This window comes from Oncorhynchus mykiss, chromosome 13, assembly GCF_057628025.1.
Source record: "Oncorhynchus mykiss isolate SJ-2025 chromosome 13, ASM5762802v1, whole genome shotgun sequence".
In the NCBI taxonomy this organism is placed as follows: domain Eukaryota; kingdom Metazoa; phylum Chordata; class Actinopteri; order Salmoniformes; family Salmonidae; genus Oncorhynchus; species Oncorhynchus mykiss.
The window spans coordinates 64,121,911-64,135,721 of NC_143034.1; the positions used below are offsets into that span (position 1 = coordinate 64,121,911).

The 13,811-nt window shown below is 47.5% G+C and overlaps 1 protein-coding gene across 1 annotated transcript in view; it reads right to left on the reverse strand.

Annotated features, from left to right (window-relative positions):
* Positions 1-13,811, reverse strand: part of LOC110514491 (cytoplasmic phosphatidylinositol transfer protein 1) — a 114,359-nt gene that overhangs the window by 39,552 nt on the left and 60,996 nt on the right. The window lies entirely within an intron of this gene.

Below are 13,811 nucleotides of genomic sequence, written 5' to 3' on the forward strand. Positions count from 1 at the left end.
GGTCGGTAGATGAGAAAGGTGAAAGAGGGGAAGAAGAGGTTGGTAGAGGAGAAAGGTGAAAGAGGGGAAGAAGAGGTTGGTAGAGGAGAAAGGTGAAAGAGGGGAAGAGGAGGTCGGCAGAAGAGAAAGATAACGGTGAAAGAGGGGAAGAGGAGGTCGGTAGAGAAGAAAGGTGAAAGAGGGGAAGAGGAGAAAGGTAGAGGAGAAAGGTGAAAGACGAGGTCGGTAGAGGGAAAAGAGAAAAATGAAAGAGGGGAAGAGGAGGTCGGTAGAGGAGAAAGGTGAACGAGGGGAAGAGGAGGTTGGTAGAGGAGAAAGGTGAAAGGTGAACGAGGGGAAGAGAAGGTCGGTAGAGGAGAAAGGTGAAAGAGGGGAAGAGGAGGTCGGTAGAGGAGAAAGGTGAAAGAGGGGAAGAGGAGGTCAGTAGAGGAGAAAGGTGAAAGGTGAACGAGGGGAAGAGAAGGTCGGTAGAGGAGAAAGGTGAAAGAGGGGAAGAGGCTTGGGGTGGTGAGTGATTCAATGTTGTCCCTTTTTCTGGTATTATTCATCCCCTTGTTAATTGCCTCTAAGCCATTCCACCATCTCTCCACCCCTCCGGCTCCCACTCCACTTATCTCTATGCACATCTGTCCAGCCTCCGGAGAGAAAAAGCGAGGGAGCAAGAAGAAAGGAGGGAGAGAATAATGAATGATTTACAGGCACTTTAACCAAAGAGGCCTTTCTAACCAGCTACCTGTATTCATCTGTATGAGTTGCCTTTCTAAAGAGAACAATGAAACGCACATCTCATTCATCAAACAGCTCTCTGGGCAACGGCTAAAATGGCACCCTATTGCCTACAATGTACACTACCAGAAGTAGTGCACTATAGGGAATAACCCTATTCCCTATATCCTGCACTACGAAAAGTAGTGCACGATATAGGGAATAGGGTGCGATTTGGGACAAAAACCTTGTGAAAAGCAGGCTTCTGTCTCATCACAAAGGTAGATGATGGGGTGCATAGCTCGAGGCTAATGCATATATACAATGGAACTTACACTGAATACAAGGTAAAGAGGTTTGTTTTCGCTTGTTAGTTTGTTTACCCGTGTGTATGTGTGTGTGTGTGTGTGTGTGTCATTCACCTAGCACAATACTATCATTGTATATTTCTCCTATCTAATCGCCCTCCTTTCCTTCTCTCTCTTGTCTGTCTCTCTATCCCCTCATTCTCTCTTCCTCCTTTTCTCTTAATCTCATTCCCGCTTTCTCCCTCTCTGTTGACCCTCTCAAGCTCCTTTTCTCTTAATCTCATTCCCACTTTCTCCCTCTCTGTTGACCCTCTCAAGCTCCTTTTCTCTTAATCTCATTCCCACTTTCTCCCTCTCTGTTGACCCTCTCAAGCTCCTTTTCTCTTAATCTCATTCCCACTTTCTCCCTCTCTGTTGACCCTCTCAAGCTCCTTTTCTCTTAATCTCATTCCCACTTTCTCCCTCTCTGTTGACCCTCTCAAGCTCCTTTTCTCTTAATCTCATTCCCACTTTCTCCCTCTCTGTTGACCCTCTCAAGCTCCTTTTCTCTTAATCTCATTCCCACTTTCTCCCTCTCTGTTGACCCTCTCAAGCTCCTTTTCTCTTAATCTCATTCCCACTTTCTCCCTCTCTGTTGACCCTCTCAAGCTCCTTTTCTCTTAATCTCATTCCCACTTTCTCCCTCTCTGTTGACCCTCTCAAGCTCCTTTTCTCTTAATCTCATTCCCACTTTCTCCCTCTCTGTTGACCCTCTCAAGCTCCTTTTCTCTTAATCTCATTCCCACTTTCTCCCTCTCTGTTGACCCTCTCAAGCTCCTTTTCTCTTAATCTCATTCCCACTTTCTCCCTCTCTGTTGACCCTCTCAAGCTCCTTTTCTCTTAATCTCATTCCCACTTTCTCCCTCTCTGTTGACCCTCTCAAGCTCCTTTTCTTAACTGTTTTCTTTTCTTAACTATTTTCTCCCTTCGAACCAATTGTTTGATCAATGACAGTTGGAAATGAAACTGCACACACACACACACACACACACACACACACACACACACACACACACACACACACACACACACACACACACACACACACCTGAATTATTCCAGCTGTTGCTCTGGAACACAACTTCTGTTGTTTTCAGAGAGAGAACAGTCACTACTTGATGGGTTATTGGCCTGAGTGAGTGTGTGTGTGAAAGAAAGTGAGAGAGAGAGCGAGCAATAGAGACAAAGAAAGCGAGAGAGTGAGAGAGAAAGACAGACAGAGAGAGAGAGAGAGAGACAGAGAGAAACAGAGACAGAGAGAGACAGAGAGAGAGAAACAGACAGAGATATATAGAGCCAGGGAAACAGAGAGGGAGAGAGAGAGAGAGAGAGAGAGAGAGAGAGAGAGAGAGAGAGAGAGAGAGAGCGACAGGGAGGGAGAGAGAGAGAGAGGGAGCGACTGAGAGAGAGAGGGAGAGAGAGACAGAGACAGAGAGAGAGGGAGAGAGAGACAGAGAGAGAGAGAGAGACAGAGAGAGACAGAGAGAGAGAGAGACAGAGACAGAGACAGAGACAGACTGTGGAAGGTATAAAGTCAGTAGTAGTGATGATACAGAACTGCAGCAGGACTGCAGAGGAGAGTCTCTGTCATGGGAGCTGTTGCCGTAAATAAGACAGGACAGTGTATGTGTATGTGTGTGTGTTTGCTGGCAAGGTGCCCTTACTCAGAGAGTGGTGAGGCCTGTCCCTGTGGTGATTGGCTGTTACCGGCGGCAGCGGGCTGAGTGGAGAGCCCTACATCTACTGCAGCCTGGAGGGTGCTGCTTCAGCATAAATAACACTGTGTGTGTCTGTGTGTATGTGTGCGCTTGTACGGTGTGTGTGTGTGTGTGTGTGTGTGTGTACAGTGTATATGTGTGTGTGTACAGTGTGTATACAGTGCATGCATGTACAGTGTGTGTATGGTGTGTGTGTGTGTGTGCATGTACAGTGTGTGTGTGTGTGTGCTTGGGGGGGGGGGGGGGGGGGGGTGAGTGAGTGTGTACATACAGCATGTGTGCCTATGCTGCTTCAGAAGACAATTATTTGATGTGTGTGAGCAGTTATACTGTATCTGTGTGCTAAAACATTCATGTGTGTGTGTGAGCAGTTATACTGTATCTGTGTGCTAAAACATTCATGTGTGTGTGTACTGTACATGTGAGTGATTACATGAACATGTGACATTTTGTGTGTGTACGTGAGTATCAGCACATACACTGAGGACAGTAGTCTGACTCATATCTACATCATGTTCTGCCCCTATGGGCAAGACAAGGACTCCTTTGGACAATGACACACTGTACACCACTAAGTTTAACACATTGTTTCACTATACATTGTGTCAAAGCCTAAACCAAATTGTACAATATATACAATATGTCAAAATGGCTTCCCACTGTACAAGCCATTTAACTCTTTTCCAATGAAGGTGGAGGAGCACAATGGAGGCTCCCTCATCAAATGATGCATCTCTGCTGTTCTGGATTTCAAATCACTTGAACCTTCCAATGCTTCTGTTTCCAACCTTTGGGTGCGCTGTGCGTCTGTCTAGCTAGCATTAATAATGTGAAAGCTACACGACTGTCATTACATACAAACAGGCTGTGGTAATGTGACAGTGATACTAATGATGCAGATTGTAGTGGGAAAGACTGCTATCCCTCTCCCTCTCTGTCTCTCCCCCTCTCCTCAGCCCCCATCTCTCCCACACCCTTCTCTCCTCCTCTCTCCCTCCCTCCCTCTCCCTCCTCTCCTTGATACCTGTCTCCACTAACATGTGTCTGGAGATCGTCTGAATAGAGATGACATAATTGACAGATCACTACGGTTCACTCAGCTGGTTTACACTGCAACCTGCCAGTAGGTGTACTTGTGGAAGCCTGTTTTCATTTGCACACACACTAGAGAGAGATGGGGGAGAGAAGATGAAGGGGGGAGAGATAGAGGGAGATCGAGATGGGGGGAGGAAAGTGTGGGAGATAGGTAGGTAATGAAGGAGATGGAGGGAGAGGGAAGGAGAGAGGGAGGGAGGGAAGGAGATTGAGAGATGGGGGAGGGATGGAGAGGGAGGGAGGGAGAGAGGAAGGTAGGGAAGGAGATGGAGAGAGGGGGGGTGGAGCGGGAGGGAGAGAAGGAGAGAAGGAGGTAGGTAGGGGTGGGAGATGGAGAGAGGGGGATTGATGGAGAGGGAGGGAGGGACAGAAGGAGGTAGGTGGGGAAGGAGATGGAGAGAGAGTGGGAGGGAGAGAGGTAGGGGAGCCTGTCTCCTCCTCTGTTATATCTGTCTCTTTCCGTTTTGTCACCAAAGCCCCATATACCACCCACCACTGCGACCTGTATGCTCTCGTCGGCTGGCCCATGCTACATATTCGTCGCCAGACCCACTGGCTCCAGGACATCTATAAGTCGTTGCTAGGTAAATATCCACCTTATCTCAGCTCACTGGTCATCATAACAACACTCACCCGTAGCACGAACTCCAGCAGGTATATTTCACTGGTCATCGCAAAAGCCAACACCTGCTTTGGCCGCCTTTCCTTCCAGTTCTCTGCTGCCAATGACTGGAACGAATTGCAAAAATCGCTGAATTTGGAGACATATCTCCCTCACTAACTTTAAGCATCAGCTGTCAGAGCCGCTTACCGATCGCTGCTAGCTCCACACTCATGCTGTACTGGGAGTCTGGGATACATCATGTTAGCTACCCACTCATGCTGTACTGGGAGTCTGGGCTACATCATGTTAGCTACCCACTCATGCTGTACTGGGAGTCTGGTCTACATCATGTTAGCTACCCACTCATGCTGTACTGGGAGTCTGGGCTACATCATGTTAGCTACACACTCATGCTGCACTGGGAGTCTGGGCTACATCATGTTAGCTCCACACTCATGCTGTACTGGGAGTCTGGGCTGTATCATGTTAGCTCCACACTCATACTGTACTGGGAGTCTGGGCTACATCATGTTAGCTACACACTCATACTGTACTGGGAGTCTGGGCTACATCATGTTAGCTCCACACTCATACTGTACTGGGAGTCTGGGCTACATCATGTTAGCTACCCACTCATACTGTACTGGGAGTCTGGGCTACATCATGTTAGCTCCACACTCATGCTGTACTGGGAGTCTGGGCTACATCATGTTAGCTACACACTCATACTGTACTGGGAGTCTGGGCTACATCATGTTAGCTACACACTCATACTGTACTGGGAGTCTGGGCTGTATCATGTTAGCTACACACTCATACTGTACTGGGAGTCTGGGCTGTATCATGTTAGCTCCACACTCATACTGTACTGGGAGTCTGGGCTACATCATGTTAGCTACACACTCATACTGTACTGGGAGTCTGGGCTACATCATGTTAGCTCCACACTCATACTGTACTGGGAGTCTGGGCTACATCATGTTAGCTACCCACTCATACTGTACTGGGAGTCTGGGCTACATCATGTTAGCTCCACACTCATACTGTACTGGGAGTCTGGGCTACATCATGTTAGCTACACACTCATACTGTACTGGGAGTCTGGGCTACATCATGTTAGCTCCACACTCATACTGTACTGGGAGTCTGGGCTACATCATGTTAGCTACCCACTCATACTGTACTGGGAGTCTGGGCTACATCATGTTAGCTACACACTCATACTGTACTGGGAGTCTGGGCTACATCATGTTAGCTCCACACTCATGCTGTACTGGGAGTCTGGGCTACATCATGTTAGCTCCACACTCATGCTGTACTGGGAGTCTGGGCTACATCATGTTAGCTACACACTCATACTGTACAGAAGTTAACACACTTGAATAATACGACACGGCATGTAGAAAGGTTGAAATTGTTAATTACTGATTGCAAAACAATGTCCATATGTAAAATATGCTGATTTCAAAGCCGATTGCTATTCGTTATTCATTCACTTAATAGGTGTCTTTGTCACGTCTGTCCATCAGCCAAAGATGGTCTATTGCCTCAGCACCTTGTTTATAGCAGGGTGTCATCTGAATGACATCATTACTGGTTAAAGAGACAGCGCTCACTTTTAGAAAATAAACTACTTCTATGCAAATGTTGTTGATCAGTACAATAAAACAAGTCCCAGATGGAAAGGAAGCAGAGCGTTTGTTATTGTATCTGGAGCCCCATGAAATGAGCCAAAACAAGCTTGATAACTCAATGCAAACAGTACTATTAAATATCCATTCCTCTGTATGGTGAAAAGGGCGAGGCTACATCTTGATTTACCCAGTTTATCAATAGAGATTTACCACTCAAATAAGTGATTACTATTATGTTGTTATGTTGATTGGTAAAACCAAAGTCAAATTGATTGTATAATTAATGAATTAATGCTTTCTCTGATGTTGATGTAAAACTATTCAAATGCAGTGATATTGAACTCTAAAGATGCCCAACAATTGAACAGAGCAGTAGCTGAGTTTATCTGTCTGGATCAAGAGCCATTCTGTGACTCTGGCTGATAGAGGCTTCCTTCTTCTTTAGCTGTGGTATCGTTTTGGTATTGAGCATCGTGATACTGGACCTGGTATCAATGTCAAAACTCTGGTATCGTGACAACACTAATAGAGGGGGGGGGGGGGGGGGGGGGGAGAAGAGAGCGAGAGAGGGAAGAGAGAGATGGAAGGGGAAACAGCAGGGGTGGGGGAGAGAGAGTGAGAGAGGGGGAGAGAGAGATGGAAGGGGAAACAGCAGTGCAGCAGAATGAAGACAGTGAGGAGACAATCTTACTCTCTCTCCCTGTCCATCTGCCTGTCTGTCTCTCTTTTCATATTTACCTTATTTCTCCTCCCTTTGTAACTCTCTCTACATATCTCACTCTCATTCCCTCTCGCTGTCTATCTGCTTGTCTGTCTCCCTTTTCATATTTATCCTACTTTTGTACCGCTCTCCCTCTCCGTCTCTGTCTATCCCTCCCTCTCTCTCCCTCTCCGTCTCTGTCTATCCCTCCCTCTCTCTCTCCCTCTCCGTCTATCCCTCCCTCTCTCTCTCCCTCTCCGTCTCTGTCTCTCCCTCTCTCTCTCCCTCCCTCTCTCTCTCCCTCTCCGTCTCTGTCTTTCCCTCTCTCTGTCTCTCCCTCCGTCTCTCTCTCCCTCTCCGTCTCTGTCTATCCCTCCCTCTCTTTCTCCCTCCCACTCCGTCTCCGTCTCCCTCCCTCCCTCCCACTCCGTCTCCCTCTCCCTCCCTCTCCCTCCCTCCCTCTCCGTCTCCCTCTCTCTCTCCCCCTCCGTCTCTCCCTCCCTCCCACTCCGTCTCCCTCTTCCTCCCTCCCTCTCCGTCTCCCTCTCTCTCTCTCCCCCTCCGTCTCCCTCTCTCTCTCTCTCCCTCCCACTCCGTCTCTCTCTCCCTCCCTCCCTCCCTCTCCGTCTCCCTCTCTCTCTCTCCCCCTCCGTCTCTCTCTCCCTCCCTCTCCGTCTCTGTCTCTCTCTCTCTCTCCCTCCGTCTCCCTCTCTCCCTCTCCCCCTCCGTCTCTCTCTCTCCCCCTCCCCCCGTCTCCCTCTCTCTCCCTCCCACCGTCTCCCTCTCTCTCCCTCCGTCTCCCTCCCTCTCCCTCTCTCCGTCTCCCTCTCCCTCTCTCTCCCCGTCTCCCTCTCCCTCTCCGTCTCCCTCTCCGTCTCCCTCTCCGTCTCTCTCCCTCTCCGTCTCTCTCCCTCTCCCTCTCTCTCCGTCTCCCTCTCCGTCTCTCTCCCTCTATCACTCTCCGTCTCTCTCCCTCCCCTCTCCGTCTCTCTCCCTCTCCGTCTCCCTCCATCTCTCCCTCCCTCTCCGTCTCTCTCCCTCTCCGTCTCCCTCCATCTCTCCCTCCCTCTCCGTCTCCCTCCCTCTCTCCCTCCCTCTCCGTCTCTCCCTCTCCGTCTCTCCCTCCCTCTCTGTCTCTCCCTCCCTCCCTCTCCGTCTCTCCCTCCCTCCCTCTCCATCTCTCCCTCCCTCCCTCTCCGTCTCTCCCTCCCTCCCTCTCAGTCACTCCCTCTCCCTCTCCGTCCCTCCCTCCCTCCCTCTCCCTCCCTCTGTCTCTCCCTCTCCCTCCCTCTTCATCTCTCCCTCTCCCTCTCCCTCCCTCTTCATCTCTCCCTCTCCCTCTCCCTCTCCCAGTAAACATTACACATACAGAAGTTTCAAAACAATAAAGATATTACAAATGTCATATTATATATATATACAGTGTTTTAACAATGTACAAATGGTTAAAGGACACAAGATAAAATAAATAAGCATAAATATGGGTTGTATTTACAATGGTGTTTGTTCTTCACTGGTTGCCCTTTTCTCGTGGCAACAGGTCACAAATCTTGCTGCTGTGATGGCACACTGTGGAATTTCACCCAATAGATATGGGAGTTTATGTTGGATTTGTTTTTGAATTCTTTGTGGATCTTTCTCATCCATCTGGTTAAAGGCTGACTTAGAGGTTACATAAGTCCATTAACTTCTTATGATCCATTGTTCAGCGATTTTAATTGAAGGACATAATAAAACAAAACAAGAACCTATTCTGATGCAGTGGCATCTCTCTCTCTTTATCATTATCCTCCAAACCCTTACACAACCCTCACACAACCCTCACACAACCCTCACACAACCCTCACACAACCCTCACACAACCCTCCATCAGCATCAAGCATACTGCAGCTCGATGGATAAGCTCAAATGTGAAGTTATATTGATTTCTGTCTATCTCTCCCTCTCTCTTTTATCCCCTCCCTCTCAACCCAAGTCCGTCTGACCTTCGAGTGTTGGCTTTAAGTGAATGGCAATCATCACAACGTGTTATCAATTGGAATCCAAATAGAAACGGTGTACACCACAGAAGAAAGGTGAGCTACTTGTCAAAGTGTGTTCCAAATATTTCCTGTTAACACAACCCCCGAAAGTCTTTCCACATCAGCAGACATGATTTCACTCAACAAGAAATCAGCCACTGCTTTCATGTTACATAAGCAAGGCTATATGTCTCTATTGGTATAGACTGTAGTGCAGCAGTGTCTCTCCCTGTCTGGGCTTCTGTGGGAACCGTATCCATTATGAATGTGGTGAGGAGTGTACTGTACTGGAGGAGATGACAGGGGGAGAGGAACAGAGAGAGGGAGAGAGAGCAATGTAGTGAGACATACAGGGAGAGATCTGTACCGTATGTTTAACTCTCTGTAGTCCACTCAGTGGGGGAGAAGTAGTGAGGGCTGGTCCCATCTCACTACTGCTGCCCTGATTTCTACAATCACTGTTCACCAACCTTAGATGTTAACACTCTCTCTCACCATCTCCTCCTCCCCTTTCCCCTCATTCACCCTTTCCATTCATCCATCTCTTACACTCTCTCTCCCACTCTCCCTTCCTCTCTTTCTCTGTGCCTGTCTTTCACTCTATAGGGCTTCATTTAAAAGCTAGAATATTCTTATTCTTAAGGGGTGGGTGTGATGTATCTAGTCTAAACTGCTGAGAGAGTGTGTGTGTGTGTGTGTCTGTGTGTGTGTGTGTGTGTGTGTTTTAGCGCATAGTGAACTGGTGAGGGGGGGATTTAAGAGTTGTTGCTATAGTCTCTGGGCTCACTGGGGCCATGTAGGAGTGTGAATGTAAGATAGGATCAGAGAGCTGCTTACAAAGGGATCAATGCCACACGGCAGAGACAGAGAGACAGAGAGAGAGAGAGAGAGAGAGAGAGAGAGAGAGAGAGAGAGAGCGAGAGAGAGAGAGAGAGAGGGACGGAGAGAGAGGGAGAGAGAGAGAGAGACAGAGGGACGGAGAGAGAGAGAGAGAGGGACGGAGAGAGAGGGAGAGAGAGAGACAGAGGGATGGAGAGAGAGAGAAACAGAGAGGGGCGGAGAGAGAGGGAGAGAGAGAGAGAGACAGAGGGATGGAGAGAGAGCGAGAGAGACAGTGGAACGGAGAGAGAGAGTGAGAGAGAGAGACAGAGGGCGGAGAGAGAGAGAGAGATAGAAAGAGAGAGAGAGGGACGGAGAGAGAGAGAGAGAGGGATGGAGAGAGAGAGAGAGAGGGACGGAGAGAGAGAGACAGAGAGAGAGACGGAGAGAGAGAGAGAGAGAGAGAGAGAGAGAGAGAGAGAGACGGAGAGAGAAAGAGAGAGAGAGGGACGGAGAGAGAGAGAGAGAGAGAGAGAGAGAGAGGGATGGAGAGAGGGACGGAGAGAGAGGGAGAGAGAGAGAGACAGAGGGAGAGAGAGAGAGAGAGAGACAGAGGGATGGAGAGAGAGAGCGAGAGAGACAGTGGAACGGAGAGAGAGAGTGAGAGAGAGAGACAGAAAGAGAGAGAGAGGGACGGAGAGAGAGAGAGAGAGGGACGGAGAGAGAGAGAGACAGAGGGACGGAGAGAGAGAGACAGAGAGAGAGAGACGGAGAGAGAGTGAGAGAGAGAGAGAGAGACGGAGAGAGAAAGAGAGAGAGAGAGAGAGAGAGAGGGACGGAGAAAGAGAGCGAGAGAGAGAGAGGGACGGAGCGAGAGAGCGAGAGACAGAGGGACAGAGAAATTAAGAGAGAGAGAGGGACAGAGAAATTGAGAGAGAGAGAAAGAGAGAGAGAGACAGAGAGAGAGAGAGAGAGAGAGAGAGAGAGAGAGAGACAGAGGGATGGAGAGAGAGGGAGAGAGAGACAGAGAGACATAGAAATTGAGAGAGAGACAGAGTGGCGGAGAAAATGAGAGAGCAAGAGACAGAGAGAGAGAGAGAGAGAGAGAGAGAAATTGAGAGAGAGAGTGAGAGAGAAATTATTGAAACGGGAGATGGAGAGAGACAGGCAGAGAGAGAGAGAAATAAGTGCTATGAGAGAGAAAGAAGGAGAAGGAACGATAGACAGGTGGAAGTAGAGGAGAGACACAGAATAGAAAGACAAGTAGAGAGACACAATAGAAAGACAAGTAGAGGAGAGACACAATAGAAATACAAGTAGAGGAGAGACACAATAAAAAGACAAGTAGATGAGAGATACACAATAGAAAGACAAGTAGAGAGGAGAGACACAATAGAAAGACAAGTAGAGAGGAGAGACACAATAGAAAGACAAGTAGAGGAGAGACAGAATAGAAAGACAAGTAGAGAGGAGAGACACAGAATAGAAAGTCAAGTAGAGAGGGGAGACACAATAGAAAGACAAGTAGAGGAGAGACACACAATAGAAAGACAAGTAGAGAGGGGAGACACAATAGAAAGACAAGTAGAGGAGAGACAGAATAGAAAGACAAGTAGAGGAGAGACACACAATAGAAAGACAAGTAGAGAGGGGAGACAATAGAAAGACAAGTAGAGGAGAGACACAGAATAGAAAGACAAGTAGAGAGGAGAGACAGAATAGAAAGACAAGTAGAGGAGAGACACAGAATAGAAAGACAAGTAGAGGAGAAACACAGAATAGAAAGACAAGTAGAGGAGAGACACAGAATAGAAAGACCAGTAGAGGAGAGACACAGAATAGAAAGACAAGTAGAGGAGAGTCACAGAATAGAAAGACAAGTAGAGGAGAGATACAGAATAGAAAGACAAGTAGAGGAGAGACAGAATAGAAAGACAAGTAGAGGAGAGACACAGAATAGAAAGACAAGTAGAGGAGAGACACACAATAGAAAGACAAGTAGAGGAGAGACACACAATAGAAAGACAAGTAGAGAGGAGAGACACACAATAGAAAGACAAGTAGAGAGGAGAGACACAATAGAAATACAAGTAGAGGAGAGACACACAATAGAAAGACAAGTAGAGGAGAGACACACAATAGAAAGACAAGTAGAGGAGAGACACACAATAGAAAGACAAGTAGAGGAGAGACACACAATAGAAAGACAAGTAGAGGAGAGACACAGAATAGAAAGACAAGTAGAGGAGAGACACAGAATAGAAAGACAAGTAGAGAGGAGAGACAGAATAGAAAGACAAGTAGAGAGGAGAGGCAGAATAGAAAGACAAGTAGAGAGGAGAGACACACAATAGAAAGACAAGTAGAGGAGAGACACACAATAGAAAGACAAGTAGAGGAGAGACACACAATAGAAAGACAAGTAGAGGAGAGACACACAATAGAAAGACAAGTAGAGGAGAGACACACAATAGAAAGACAAGTAGAGGAGAGACACAGAATAGAAAGACAAGTAGAGGAGAGACACAGAATAGAAAGACAAGTAGAGAGGAGAGACAGAATAGAAAGACAAGTAGAGAGGAGAGGCAGAATAGAAAGACAAGTAGAGAGGAGAGACACACAATAGAAAGACAAGTAGAGGAGAGACACACAATAGAAAGACAAGTAGAGAGGAGATACACAATAGAAAGACAAGTAGAGGACAGACACACAATAGAAATACAAGTAGAGGAGAGACACAGAATAGAAAGACAAGTAGAGAGGAGAGACACACAATAGAAAGACAAGTAGAGGAGAGACAGAATAGAAAGACAAGTAGAGGAGAGATCAGGGGAAGAGATATTTTTTTTACATTTATTTTATTTCACCTTTATTTAACCAGGTAGGCCAGTTGAGAACAAGTTCTCATTTACAACTGTGACCTGGCCAAGATAAAGCAAAGCAGTGTGACACAAACAACACAGAGTTACACATGGAATAAACAAACGTACAGTCAATAACACAATAGAAAAAGTATATATGGCGTGAGGAGGTAAGGAAATAAATAGGCCATCGTAGCGAAGTCATTACAATTTGGCAAATTAACACTGGAGTGATAGATGTGCAGATGATGATGTGCAAGTAGAAATACTGGTGTGCAAAAGAGAAAAAAAGTAAGTAACAACAATATGGGGATGAGGTAGGTAGATTGTATGGGCTATTTATAGATGGGCTGTGTACAGCTGCAGCGATCGGTAAGCTGCTCATACAGCTGATGTTTAAAGTTAGTGAATGAGATATAAGTCTCCAATTTCAGCGAGGTTTGCAATTATTTCCAGTCACTGGCAACAGAAAACTGGAAGGAAAGGCGGCCAAAAGAGGTGTTGGCTTTTGGCATGACCAGTGTGCTACGGGTGGCTATTGCTATGGTGACCAGTGAGCTGAGATAAGGCTGACCTTAGCATAGACTTATAGATTACCTGGACCCAGTGGGTCTGGCGGCGAATATGTAGCATGGGGCAGCCGACGAGAGCATACAGGTCGCAGTGGTGGGTGGTATATGGGGCTTTGGTGACAAAACGGAAAGAGACAGACATAAGAGATAACAGAGGAGGAGACAGGTGGGAGGGGTGTTGACTGAATGTAACAACAGAGGAGGAGACAGGTAGGAGGGGTGTTGACTGACTGTAACAGAGGAGGGAGACAGGTAGGAGGGGTGTTGACTGAATGTAACAACAGAGGAGGAGACAGGTAGGAGGGGTGTTGACTGACTGTAACAGAGGAGGGAGACAGGTAAGAGGGGTGTTGACTGAGTGTAACAACAGAGGAGGGAGGCAGGTGGGAGGGGTGTTGACTGAGTGTAACAGAGCAGGGAGGCAGGTGGGAGGGGTGTTGCCTGAATGTAACAACAGAGGAGGGAGACAGGTGGGAGGGGTGTTGACTGAGTGTAACAACAGAGGAGTGAGACAGGTAGGAGGGGTGTTGACTGAGTGTAACAACAGAGGAAGGAGACAGGTGGGAGGGGTGTTGACTGAATGTAACAACAGAGGAGGGAGACAGGTGGGAGGGGTGTTGACTGAGTGTAACAACAGAGGAGGGAGACAGGTAGGAGGGGTGTTGACTGAGTGTAACAACAAAGGAGGGAGACCGGTAGGAGGGGTGTTGACTGAATGTAACAGAGGAGAAGACG